The 13,797-nt window shown below is 42.2% G+C and overlaps 1 protein-coding gene across 2 annotated transcripts in view; it reads right to left on the reverse strand.

Moving 5' to 3' along the window:
* The window catches only part of cdh19 (cadherin 19, type 2), a 377,589-nt gene that overhangs the window by 142,790 nt on the left and 221,002 nt on the right, over positions 1–13,797 (reverse strand). The gene's annotated exons all lie outside the window — the stretch shown is intronic.

The following is a 13,797-nucleotide window of genomic DNA, read 5'->3' on the forward strand; positions in this document are numbered from 1 at the left end:
GCTGAACAGTGCTCACCAAAGCCTACAGGTATACAAATCACTTTCGCACCATTTATCTCGAGATATTTGGTGCAGAAGAGAGAGCACACGAAAAAGAGTATTTGAAACTCGTAGCAGCAGATTCAAGCAGTTGTATTTATGTACTTGTGTTTGGGCTAGAAAATATTAAAAAAATAAAAAAATATTTGTGAAAAATAAATTGTACACACATGCAAGTCTCATCGCACAGATGCACAAACTGATTTTGCAAATGTACAAAATTTGTGTGTGACTTCACATTATTTGATGCAGGCGTTCAAGTAGGTTATGCACCATATTTACTGCATCAATTGTAGCAAAAAATGTGAACTTGTGAGTTTCTTAATCTGTGATTTGTAAAATGGGATTTGTGCCGCTGCACTGAAGGATTTGTGAATGTGTAACTGTTGTGTTGTATTTGAGGGAAAGAAAAAAACCTACAAGTTTGCATCTCGTCCTCTGCGACTTCAAGTTTACTGATACACATGTGTGGAAAATCTCTACAAATACAAATTCCACTGTCACAGGTGTGCAGTTGTTTTGCACCAAATATACCTTCATACTACTTACTTTGCATAAAACCAACACTGAGCAAATGTATTTGGTCAATGTTATTATGGTTTGTACGTGTTTAACCTAAAACGTGTTAAATGAGATAGAAACTGCATTCACGTAATGACCCTTGATATGTCGCCATGGAAACTCAAACATTAAAACGATCCATTAAATTCTGCTACTAAATTTTAAATCTCTACATTAATAGTTGGAACATATTAAACATATGCCTGAATAACTTAAAAATACAAGCAGGGTTAAAATGCTTTTGTATATCGATTTATTTCAAGATACTTTCAAGCTTATATTGCTCCACAAATATGAATTGAATAGAATAGACAGGATTTAAATTGAATTTCTTTATCTAACTTTTGCGAGTTTGTCCATGGTTTATATTGTTGTAGTTTTATATTGATTAAACAAATGATTGGTTTGCTTATTTTAAATAAATCTAAGGATCTTTAGATGTATTTATGTATTAAGGCAGGTAAAATATTTTCCATTTATTCGTTTTTGTTAAACCTTCTCCTTTATATAAGTGAGTCATTTTAGTAATTTATTGTTGTTCTGTTATAATAAAATAATAATAAGCCAACACTAAGCATTCGTAGTAATGGAAAATTATGTCTTTATTTGTGTTAGAACGCATATACCATCCATCGAATTTGTTTTATTAATAAACAAGCTGTTTAGCGAGTTTGTCATTGTACTATTTTATTGGTTTTAAGTTTTTCGTTCATAATATTAATAAAGAAACATAAAAAAAAAATTTAATTCAAGAATTGGAAAAATTTAATAATCTGACTTTAAAAGCAAAAGTGATCTACAGATGAACGTCTTTCCCAAATATAGGCTATTTCTTATAAAAATATGCGGCTTGTTTAGTTCAGAAGGTGAAAAATCCTTACCTGTATTTTCCTAATAATAAAAATACAACACATCTATGTAAGAACGTAAGTCTCCGTGTTATTTTTACATTATGACTTAAAAGAACAATTTGGAAAATTAGATTAGAAGCGCGTGAATCCGCAATTAAACTTGCTTTGAAGGCAGCTTATTTTTCCAGAGAAAGATATGGTAACATTTCTTCAGAAGAATTGCTGAAACCTATTAATTTACTGATGTTTTTATTAGTACTCCAGCTGTTTTATCGGCCTTTGAGATGGGACGCGGCAGTCAAGTTCATGCTGAAAGCGGGGTGAATTCCAAATGGCGTTTTAGCGCCCTTGAAGGGCACTTCAGGAAGGGGATGTCACACAGTCGATCCAAATAAAGAGAAACTGATGTGCGTATTTCATTGCTCTATTCGCCAAGTCTATTTGAATTGACCACACCATGAGACAATTGTGCAACTTTCTCTAGAGTTTCTACATCAAGTGTTCTGATCTTCGAAGGGAATAGGGCATAGGGATAATAATATGCTATTGGAATACGCCCTTTATCTTTTCGTGAGCGGCAGTCGCGTAGGCTTTAACCAATCATTGAACAGATTATTAACAACAAATCATAAAACATTTTACTGACCCTAAAGTGTTAAAAAGATTGCGGAAAAATGTTTTGGAATTTCTTTTAATTCAAACATTAAAAATCTTTTTTTTTTTTTTTTTTTTTTTTTGATAGGGACAATGCTCATTGATCAACAGACAAAATTAATTGCTGTAAACAAGCCAGAGTTAGCTACACGTGCTAGTTTCCATCTGTAGTCCCTAGCCAGATCTTAACAGGCACCCTAAAATACAAAAGCGATAAAAATACAGTACAAATATAATAAATACAATAGCAATATAATAGATCCACCAGCACTAAACAGATAGTATTGCTTACCTCACATAACCCTCCATTCAATTAATTCCAATACAATTCCAATATAAGTAAGTAAAGTCTAAATACACACACATACAAAAAAAAAAAAAAAAAAAAAAAAAGATAATATATATATATACCGTCACAGACTTAGTTACTAGATGTATGATTACAATTGTAATTGTCATGAAACCAAGATTTCAAATGATTTTTAAAAGTGGAGAGACTGTTACACTCCCTTAATTTATTAGGCAGACTATTCCAAAAACTTGTGGCTCTGACAGAAAAAGCTGTGTTTCCAAAACTACTTTTTCTAAATTGAACTAAACAGTCCCCTCTAGTGGTTGCTCTAGTTATTCTATTAACTTTATCTTTTTGTTTTATAAACTGGCACAGAGGTGGTGGAGCAAGCCCATGGAGTACCTTAAAAACAAGACAGGCGTCAGTAAAGTGTCTAAAATCTACAAAGCTAAACATATTGTGTTTTTTAATGATATTACAATGATGATAGCTATTACCCTTACGGTCTAACGTCTTTAATGCTTGTTTATAAAGTGACTACAATGGTTTCAATGTTGTTTTATTGGCTTGCGACCAACTAGTTAAGCAGTAAGAAAAATGTGGAATAATCATTGTGTGCAAAAAGAGCTTTGCCGCCCTCATCGGTAAATATGGTCTTATATGCTTAAAATTTGCCAAGTTAAACTTAACCGTATTTGCAACCTTGTTTATATGCTTTTTAAATGAAAGTTGTGAGTCTAGGATAATTCCCAGATATTTAAAATCAGATACCACTCTAACCATCTCTTGTTTGATAGTTACCTCAGGATCAGGAGACACTGTGATTTGTTTTGTAAAATACATACATACTGTTTTACTTAAATTCAGGTGCAAGTGTGAATTAGATAACCAAATAGATACCTTGCTCATAGCCTCAGTTAGTTTGTGTGCAGCTTGTTGTTTGTTTTTTGCATGTACATAGAGGACTGTGTCATCTGCATACATTTGTAAATGTACAGATGGACAAACAGTGGGCAGGTCATTTATATAAAGAGTAAACAGAAGAGGTCCCAGAATAGATCCTTGAGGAACACCTATTTTACAATTTAGATAAGTAGATTGAGTATTCTTAATACGTGTACATTGTTTTCTGTCAGTTAAATATGATGTCATCCATTTTAATGCATTCCCTGAAAAATTAAAATAAGAAAGTTTTGATAAAAGAACGTCATGATCGACGGTGTCAAAAGCTTTTTTAAAATCTAAAAATATTGCACCTACCACACCTCCTTTATCTAAATTCATTTTAATATTTTCAATAAAAAAGCAATTGGCTGTTTCTGTGGAGTGATTACTTCGAAAGCCAAACTGCATTGGGTGTAATGGTGTATCGCCTTTACTAATATGAGTAATCAGCTGTTTTGCCACCCATTTCTCCGCTACCTTGGATATTATGGGTAGTATACTGATGGGCCTATAATTCTCCACCAGTGTTTTATCACCGCCCTTAAAAATGGGGGTTACCACAGCTGTTTTCCAGGAACTTGGAAAAGTACCTTGTGTAATAGATAAATTGATTAGGTGTGTAAGAGGTTTAATTAAAAACTGTTTATGAGTTTTAAAAAATACAGAATCAAAACCATAGGCATCTTTAGCTTTTGAACTTCTTAATGAATTTATAGTGTTCTCTACTTCAAGTTCACTAATTTGTTTAATTCTAAACACAGGTTTGTCAATATCAATAGGAATGCTCACTATATTACTAGCAATAAAATTCTGCGCCAATTCCTCAACTGATTGAATAAAAAAATTGTTAAAAGTATTTGCTATAATATTATCCTCTCTAGTTATAGTTCCATTTAATTTCAGCTCAAGGTCCTGTACATAGTGCGGAGTATTTTTCCCAATTAATTTGTTAAGATTGTTCCATATTACTTTCCCATCTCCCCTTGCATCATCAATGACTTTTATATAAAAATCTGCTTTGGCTTTCCTTATGTTCCCTACTACTCTATTTCTAAGAGATATATAGCTATACCAATCACATCTGAGTCCTGACTTAAGTGCAATCTTTAGTGAGTAGTCCCTGTCCCTCATCTGTTTCCAAATAGCCTCGTTAAGCCATGGTGGGACATTTTTCCGTCTTGGTCTGTATGTCATTCTTTTAGTATATGAAGATATTATATTATTAATAGTGCTTAAAAACATATTACAGCTGTTCTCCATATCTTCAAAAGCAAAAAGGTCTGTCCAATTTATTTCATTTAAAGCAGATTTAAATTTGTCCATATCATTTTTAGGTATATTCAGATGATATTTTTTCCCTGTAATTGTATTCTTAAATCGTTTTTTGGTAAGTTTCCTTCCCAGAATTGTTATATTATGGTCGGATAAACCTGTTAGTAAATTATATGATTTTATTATCCTTTCCGGTCTGTTAGTAAACATTAAATCAATTTGCGTCTGAGTTGAGTGAGTGATCCGGGTAGGACCACAAACTAACTGGGTAAGATTAAATTTATCTGTAAGGTCTTTAAGTTTTTTCCTATCAGAGTTATTTTCCCAGTTTATATTAAAATCTCCCATTAAAATTAGTTCCCTTTCAGTCGGTCACTACGACGTCACGTCGTGACCGACGAATTGGGAACCGCTTCGCGGGTGACCTATCTGCTTCGAGAAACCTTTAAAACGCCAATGAACTTGGCATGCAGATAATTGCATCTGCCGGCGCCGCCCCGCCGCACAGGTATTTAATGAACGGCAGGTGCAGTTATCAAATCAGCTTTTTAGCTTCGAAAGCTGGCAGACTGACTGCTCACGAGAAGCTACTCTCTGCTCTTTGGAGAACTCTGCGTGTGGATTTGGTTGGGCAAAGGCATTTCAGCGGAGGCTCGCGGGTGTTCCACCTCTCTTTTTAATTTTTTTTCTCACTCTTAGTTGAGTGTGTGCGTAGCCGTTCCCCTGTGTGCTTCATCAACATCAGCACATTAAAAGAGTGTTTCCTCTAAAAGAGTATTGCGGTGTTCTGCGTCTTTTTAAAGACAGAATTTCACTTGCACTGAGGCAGGAGCGTCTTTTTAAAGATGTCTTTCTGTCCGTGTTTCTGGATGCGGCAAATGTATGGGTCCCCGGGTGGCCACGATCGTCCTCTCTCGTGCGCAAGAGTGCATGCTGAGGCGGCGTTCGTGGAGGGTTCATACTCCTAAGAGAGCGTGAACCTCTTGGATGGCGGAGACGGGTTTCGTACCTCCGGGAACGTCACCCCCTTTTTTCCGTTGCGGAGCCCCGTTAAAGGTGCGGTGGCAAAACTCCGGAAATCTTATCTCCGTATAAACGGTGCTGAATCGGTTAGCTGGTTCGTCCAGTGACTCTCAGCACCCCCATCCACAGCCAGAGGTGCCGTAAGAGACGGGTGGCGCGTGTTCTACGTGCTCTCGTCCTCTTTCAGCCCTCACGAGGATTCTATGTCTGTCACAGCATCGGAGAGGGGGTCGTCTATTCGGTCGCCGACTCGGACCCACTCCCGCCTTCGGGTTGGGTAGGGGCTCCCGTGCTCGACCCCGAGTGGCGGCCATGTACGCTCGGGAGCGCGGAGACGGTCTGTGTGGAGCGGAGAGCTCCTCCCCCACCCGCACCGTCCCGCCTAGATGATTGGCACTTCAGGACTGCAAGAACAGCCCCAACCTTCTGTGCTTTTTCTTCCCGGGGTGCATGTTGGTTGACACGGTCGTGGAAAACTCGTTTTCCTCCCGGAACCGACCGTTCAGCCATCACCTCTCACCTCTCCTGACGGCGGGGCCGCTAAGGGTTATGCTGCTCCAAGAGACCAGCCTCCCTCCCCTCACAGACCCACGGGCTTGTGAGAGGCGGCCTCTGCCGTGCGCGCCATGGCGTGATGCAGGTCCGCAGGCTACGGCACTGAAGGATCTGCACAGGCGAGGTCACGGTCCGGCAACTAAAGAATCCTGTGTGGCTCTGACCTGGCGCTACGAGCGACTGGGTTCACCCCACAGCCCGCCGGACGTGCTATGCCCACCCCCCGGTGGTCCAGGGACGCCATCTCTGGTTGTGTCTTGCGGGCATTAAGTAGGTCATTAATAATCGCCCTAATGTTCCTTTTTAGACCAGCCATTTCGGCGACGCGGCTGAGTGTTCAACAATGATCGGCCGCTTTAGAGCAGACTGAGGCTTCATGCCACGTCGGAGCCTAGCTGCCCCCTCCGTTACCTCAGTATATTGGTCTGCTTTTCGCCGAGGGTGTCCTGCTACGGCTTTTTCGTTCCTTCATCCCGGCAGCTCTAAGGAACCTGTTGTAAGCTGTTCACCCGCCCACTCAGCCCGCTACAAAGGTGGAAAATGAAACTTAGCGGCTCTGAGTCGGGCGACCTGAAGATGGAGAGGATCGCTCGTCAGGAGATGGTGAAAACATCACTCTCCCCCCCACCCCGTAGGAGGGCCGGGTGGGGAATCCTTGGTTTCGTTTTGTGTGTTCCGCCGACTTCAATCGGCACCCACTAACCTCAAAGAGCGAATTCCTCTTCTTTCTCCAGGTCCCTGGAGGCATATAGGAGTTTCGGACGGGCTCAAAACCCTACGTTCTCCTCTTCCTCATTCGCCAGCGGATGTATCGAGCGGGACATCTACAAGGGAGCCCCCTTTGCTCAGCATCCATCAGCGGTTTCGGGTGAGTGTTTCATTACACACCACATCTCACAATGCGGCCAAAGAGCACGCGTCGTTGAGTTCCCCGTCTCCGCTCGCCACGGGTACACATCGTGCCGTTAATTTCCTCTCGCTCGGTATCTGGGGGCCTGGGAAGAGCTTCCCAGCCCGTCGCGTTGGCTTTTACGCACGATCCGTCTCGGTTATACATTCAATTTGCCCGGCTACCTCTCAAATATTCAGGCTTCACCACGGTGAAGGCTGCCGATGCGCACGTACTGCGTGCGGAAGATTGCTGTCCTATTGGCGAAGGACGCGATCGAGCCGGTCCCTCCAGCCGAGATAAAGTCGGGGCTTTACAGCCCTTACTTCATTGTACCCAAGAAGAGTGGCGGGTTGCGTCCGATCCTAGATCTGCGTACTGAGTCGAGAATTCACAGAATTCACAGAATGCTGTTCAAAATGTTTACGCAGAGGAGCATATTTTAATGCATCCGCCCACAGGATTGGTTTGCAGCCTTCAACCTGAAGGACGCGTACTTTCATGTCTCCATACTTCCCCGACACAGGCCGTTTCTCCGCTTTGTGTTCGAGGGGTGGGCATATCAGTACAAAGTCTCACCGTTCGGGCTTTCTCTCTCTCTCTCCCTGTGTCTTCACGAAAGTTGCGGAGGGCGCACTGCAGCCCCTGAGAGAGAGAGCGGTGTTTGCGTTTTGGCGTATTGGCTCATAATAGCTCAGTTTCGTCAGATGCTGCGCACACACATAAATCGTGTACTTTAACACCTCGCTCGTCTCTGTCTTCAGGTCAACTGGGGAAAGAGTAAACTTTGCCCCGTGCAGAGGATCTCTTTTCTCGGAATATAACGGGATTTGGTCGATTTATCAACACGTCTCATAGAAGCGCGTGTTCAGTCAATTCTGACTTGCCTAAACATTTAAAGGCAGGGTTGCGGTTCCACTAAAATAATTGTAAAAACTTCTTGGGCATATGGGCAGTAGCTGCGGCTGTGACACCGCTCGGGCTGCTCCATATGAGACCGCTTCAGTGTTGGCTTTATGACCGAGTCCCGAGGAGAGCGTGGCTCACCGGCTTTCACAGTATTATAATTACATCGAGATGTCGTCACACTTTCACCCCGTGGTCAGACCCAGCGTTTCTCAGGGTGTGGATGCCACTGAGATAGGTCTCCAGGCATGCTATTGTTGGCAAAAATGTCTCTACAACGGGGTGGGGAGCTACGTACGGCGGGCTCGTCGCTTCGGGGGTCTGGTCGACATTCCAGCGACATTGGCATAAATTGCCTCGAGCTGTGCACTGTATATCTTGCGCTCGTCCGTTTCATCAACGTGATTCGATGCTTAAGATGTATTAGTACACACCGACAAAACTGCGGCTGTAGCGTATATCTATCGCCAAGGCGGTCTGCGCTCTCGTCACCTGTCGCATCTCGCCCGTCTCTCCTCTTCTGGAGTCAGAAGTATCTGAGGTCTCTTCGTGCCATTCACATATCGGGGTCGCTGAACACAGCGGCAGACGCGCTCTCATGAGCAGCGCCACCCGGCGAGTGGCGGCTCCACCCCCGGTCGGTTCAGCTGATTTGGAAATGTTTCGGCAGAGCAGTTAGATCTGTTTGCTTCTTCAGAGACAACCCATTGTCGCCTGTTTTATTCATTATCCGAGGGAACACTCGGCGTGAATGCACTGGCACACAGCTGGCCGCGGGGTTTCCCCCCCAGTAAGCTTTATTGCGCAGACACTGTGCAAGTCAAGGAGGACGAGGAGCGCATTCTATTAGTTGCGCCGTACCGGACAACTAGGAATTGGTTTTACAGAATTCACTCTCCTCGCGACAGTCCCTCCCTGGCTGATTCCCTGGCACATTATGGCACCCTCGCCCCGATCTGTGGAACCTCCATGTGTGGTCTCTGGACGGGGCGCGGAGGTTTTAGGTGATTTACCCCAGGCGGTATCTAACACCATCACTGTAGCGCGAGCGCCGTCTACGAGGCAGGCGTATACGCTGAAATGGAACCTGTTTGTTGTATGGTGTACTTCTCAACGAGAGGACCCCCGGGAATGCTCGATCAGTATTGTGCTTTTATATCTCCAGCACCGCTTGGAGAAGAGGCTGTCACCACTTATCATTAAAGTAGATATCGCGGCAATATCCGCGCATCACGTACCCATAGACGGTAGATCTGTGGGTCAGCACGATCTGGTCATTAGATTTTTAAGAGGTGCACGGAGGCTGAATCCTTCGCGCCTTCCCTCTATTCCTCCTTGGGACTTGTCCATGGTGCTGAAAGCCCTTCAGGACTGCCCTTTCGAGCCTCTGCGGACGGTGAGCGTCAGGTTTCTCACTATGAAACCTTTGACGCTCCTCGCATTGGCTTCTATTAAAAGGATAGGGGATCTTCATGCATTTTCGGTCAACGATTCGTGCCTTCAGTCGGGCCGGCTGAATCCAGCGTTACACTGAGACCCCGGCCGGGCTACGTGCCTAAAGTTCCCACCACTCCCTTCAGAGATCAGGTGGTGAGCTTACAAGCGCTGCTTTCGGGCAGACCCAGCCATGGCTTTGTTATGTCCTGTGCGTGCACTACGTGTGTATGTGGATCGCATTCAAAGCTTTCGGACCTCAGAACAGCTCTCTGTCTGTTACGGTGGTCAGCAGAAAGGGAAAGCTGTCACTAAACAGAGGATGTCTCATTGGATTGTAGACACAATCGCCCTGGCTTATGAGAAACAGGGCATTCCTTGCCCTTTTGGGTTAAGAGCCCATTCAACCAGAAGCGTGGCTTCATCTTGGGCTTTGGCTCATGGTTCCTCGCTTTCAGATATTTGTAGAGCTGTTGGCTGGGCGACACCTAATACGTTCACTAGATTCTATAGTGTTCGTGTTGAGCCGGTATCCTCTCGAGTTCTCTCGTCAGATCAGTGAGAACATCGAGGAACGGCTCCTGTGTCGGCTTGGAGCCCTTCTTTTTGGTGCTGCGCAAAAACCGCACCATTATGGAAGGCCATCAAGGCAAAAACATTACAAAAAATGTTTTTTGTCTTCTCCACCGCTTGGTGGCCGATGTTGCGGAGCATCGGCTGCCAGCCTCTCACTAGATGTATCCTTGACTATCTGGGTGAGGCTAGCGCCCACATTGCGCCCCCTAGTGGTTTCTTTGTGAGTATTTCCGTGGAAAGTTTCTGATTTACCATGTTTCCCTTAGCGGAGTTCGTTCCGCGCCTCTCTAGTGTTGCTAAGAGAGTGTATTTTTTTATAGACCTTGTGTCTTTTTATCCATCACCTTAGTGGTAGACCCCTAGAGGGTTTTCTTTCCGCAGTGATCTTAGTCCCGCCTGACGAGTTCGCTTCCCAGTTCGCCTAGTCACTATCGTGGGTTAAGGAACAAGTAGTGACCGGCCTCTGCTTCAACCCCATTTCCGTTCCCTTAAAGAGGAGAGTCGGAGGGTTTATGCAGGCACTGGAAGGGTCAGCTTCAGTGGCGCTTTGGTAGGGATTCCCAATTCGTCGGTCACGACGTGACGTCGTAGTGACCGACTGAAAGGGAACGTCTCGGTTACATATGTAACCCTCGTTCCCTGAAGGAAGGGAACGGAGACGTCACGTCCCGTCGCCACAGTTTGCTGTTCCACTGCTGATATCGGCCGGACCCTTTCCTTCTGTCCAGCTTTCTCAGCAAAAAATAGCTGATTTGATAACTGCACCTGCCGTTCATTAAATACCTGTGCGGCGGGGCGGCGCCGGCAGATGCAATTATCTGCATGCCAAGTTCATTGGCGTTTTAAAGGTTTCTCGAAGCAGATAGGTCACCCGCGAAGCGGTTCCCAATTCGTCGGTCACGACGTGACGTCTCCGTTCCCTTCCTTCAGGGAATGAGGGTTACATATGTAACCGAGACGTTCTTTTCTTTCTTGACATTGTTTTAACAAATTATATAAATTATCATAAAAGGCAATGGTAGATGAAGGAGGACGATACAGACAAATTAAAATAAACGACATTTCAGGGGATAACCAAACATTCAACCCAAGGCATTCAATATCTAATACCGGTGACCATTCAATCAAATTACATTTAATCGTATCTTTCACATAGATTAATACGCCTCCCCCTCGCCCCTTGTCTCTGTCCTTTCTAAAAACATGATATCCAGATACATTAACCGCTGCCTCTGGAGAAGATGTATTTAACCACGTTTCTGAGACACCAAGAAAATCCAGATTAGAATTATTTAGTAAATGTTCCATTTGATCGCTCTTTGAGACCATACTACGGATATTAATATGTCCGCCTAATAATCCTCCTGGTTTAGAGCGTGGGTCCCACATTAGTTTTGCATGGTTTAATGTCTGGAAAAATGTAAACTTACGGTGTTTTCTAATGGCTGGATTAAGATCAGTAAGTTTTCGTCTATCACAAACAAGCCGCTCATACATATAATTAAGAAACTAAGAACACAGGGCTTTAAATGTGATGGCGCTTTAGGCAAATCATTAAACAAAATACACAGAAGAATTTTCGTTGTGTTTTATTTATCCATCTTGATGTGTGGCCCAAGAACGGATAACATTCCGATCACAAACGCAGCCGAGGACGGATCTCACTCAGTGTATGTAAACGTAATCCAGCCATGGAATCTGCATTTACAGGTCAACGTCACACAAAACACCGCCAACTATCATTAATCTTCTCCCTGACAGCTGTCAAAAATAAAGGAGGTTAGGTAATGGAGCGCATTTTAACACTCCTGCTTATTTTTAAGTTATTCAGGCATTTGTTTAATACGTTCCAACTATTCATGTAGAGATTTAATATTTAGTAGCAGAATTTAATGGATCGTTTTAATGTTTGAGTTTCAATGGCGACATATCAAGGGTCATTACGTGAATGTTGCGCTGGTCAGTCAGCAGTTTCTATCTCATTTAACACGTTTTAGGTTAAACACGTACAAACCATAATAACATTGACCAAATACATTTGCTCAGTGTTGGTTTTATGCAAAGTAAGTTTCTTATACCTAAATGTGTTTGTAAATTACATTACTTCACTTATTACACACTAGACTAGAGAGAGACATGAACAGGAAATTTAGGAAATTGTTAGCTCTTTTATATAAATCATATAAAACTGATCAGGAAACATAGGTAACAACAGTTTATGGTTGATATAGAAATATGTGAGTGAACAAAGTAGGCTACAGAACAAAAACGTTTAAGTTCAGACAGAGCCTAAAGCACGTTATTACTGCAGACTAAAACAGTGGAGTCGGGATTGTCATCCTCATGTTCCACATTAATTTTGTTGGTAAAAAGCATGTGGGTGAAAGTCAAGTTCAGGTAAAGTACGCGGTGCGGACGCTGCAAATAAACAAGGATAAAACCTTTAAAGCTTAAAATATAAAGCTTAAAAGGTGATCCACGGTTATGAGGGTTGCGAGTTATTCTCTGCTGTTTGCTTCTCAGTAGAACTGTACAATACGGGAGTGCGGTTACCGCGACAACCCCAAATCATATGGTTAAAGCCAGTTGTAGCCATTGTGATTGACAGCTATTCATCCAGTGCGTCTCACACATCCAGATACAGAAGCCACTTTGATGTCGATAAATGTAAACGGACTGTGTCCTGATATACTGATGATACAATCTGCCAGATATGAAAAATGTGTTCGTATGTAATGCAAATAAACCCTTTGCCTAAACTTCACCGACTTCCCGTTTCGGTGTCACATGACCAATGGAGCGTAAATGATTGGCTGGATGTTGAATGATTTGATACAGGGCTCGATTGCTTCTCCTTGCTTCCCCGGATGTTGACTCTGAATATTTTTACACTGAATTTTTTGAGACGTTGAATTATTTTGCACTGAATTTTTTGAGACATTGAATTTTTTACACCAAATCTTTTGAAACACTAAATGTTTTTACACTGAATCTTTTAAAACACATTGAATTTTTTTACACTGAATTTTTTTAAAACATTGAAAAAAATGTCATAGGCAAAAAAACTGTGCTAGAAATTCGATGGCTTTTAAAATTCAAAGTCTGATTTAGATGCAAAATAAAATTCAGTGTTAAAAATTTGATGTAAAAAAATTCAGTGCTAAGAATTAGAATTCAAAATCCAGTGGCACTGTTTTACTTCGATATGTAACAGTTGTGTTTTTGCCATTCATTTATTAGCTTTTGGAGTAACTCATAGAAATACTTAAAATCTCAGAGTTAGTACTTAACTTATCTTTTTTAAAAAACAGTTTTACAAAGATAGTGTCTTAGCCTACTCTAGGCATTATATTTGTCTCTCATTTAATTATTCTATGAATATATGTATAAACATGCAGTCCGAGTTAATATTATTTAATAGAAATCAGATTATTAATATGACAGCTATAGTTAAAAGTAGCTGTGTATCTCTTCTCTAGATGTTCACTTTTCACATGCAAATCTTTGTTGTGTTTCTTCTCTAATGCGTTAGTACTGTTTTATAAGAGAGTAGTGGCTAATAAAGCCCTTTGCAGTAGTATATGCTAAGATATCTGCGCTTTCATACTGAAACTCATCTATTTTAAATACACGCATACGCGCGAGCAAGAAAGAGAGAGAGAGAGTAGGCGGGTTGCAAGTAATGCAGACACGTGCACCAGCGAGACAGACACGCAAATTGAAAGTATACTTCGCTACCTTAACTCTACATACTCCGCGGGACATATGCGTCCTTTCCATATGGATCACGGATCAACAGC

Source organism: Paramisgurnus dabryanus, chromosome 22 (genome assembly GCF_030506205.2).
Source record: "Paramisgurnus dabryanus chromosome 22, PD_genome_1.1, whole genome shotgun sequence".
NCBI lineage: Eukaryota > Metazoa > Chordata > Actinopteri > Cypriniformes > Cobitidae > Paramisgurnus > Paramisgurnus dabryanus.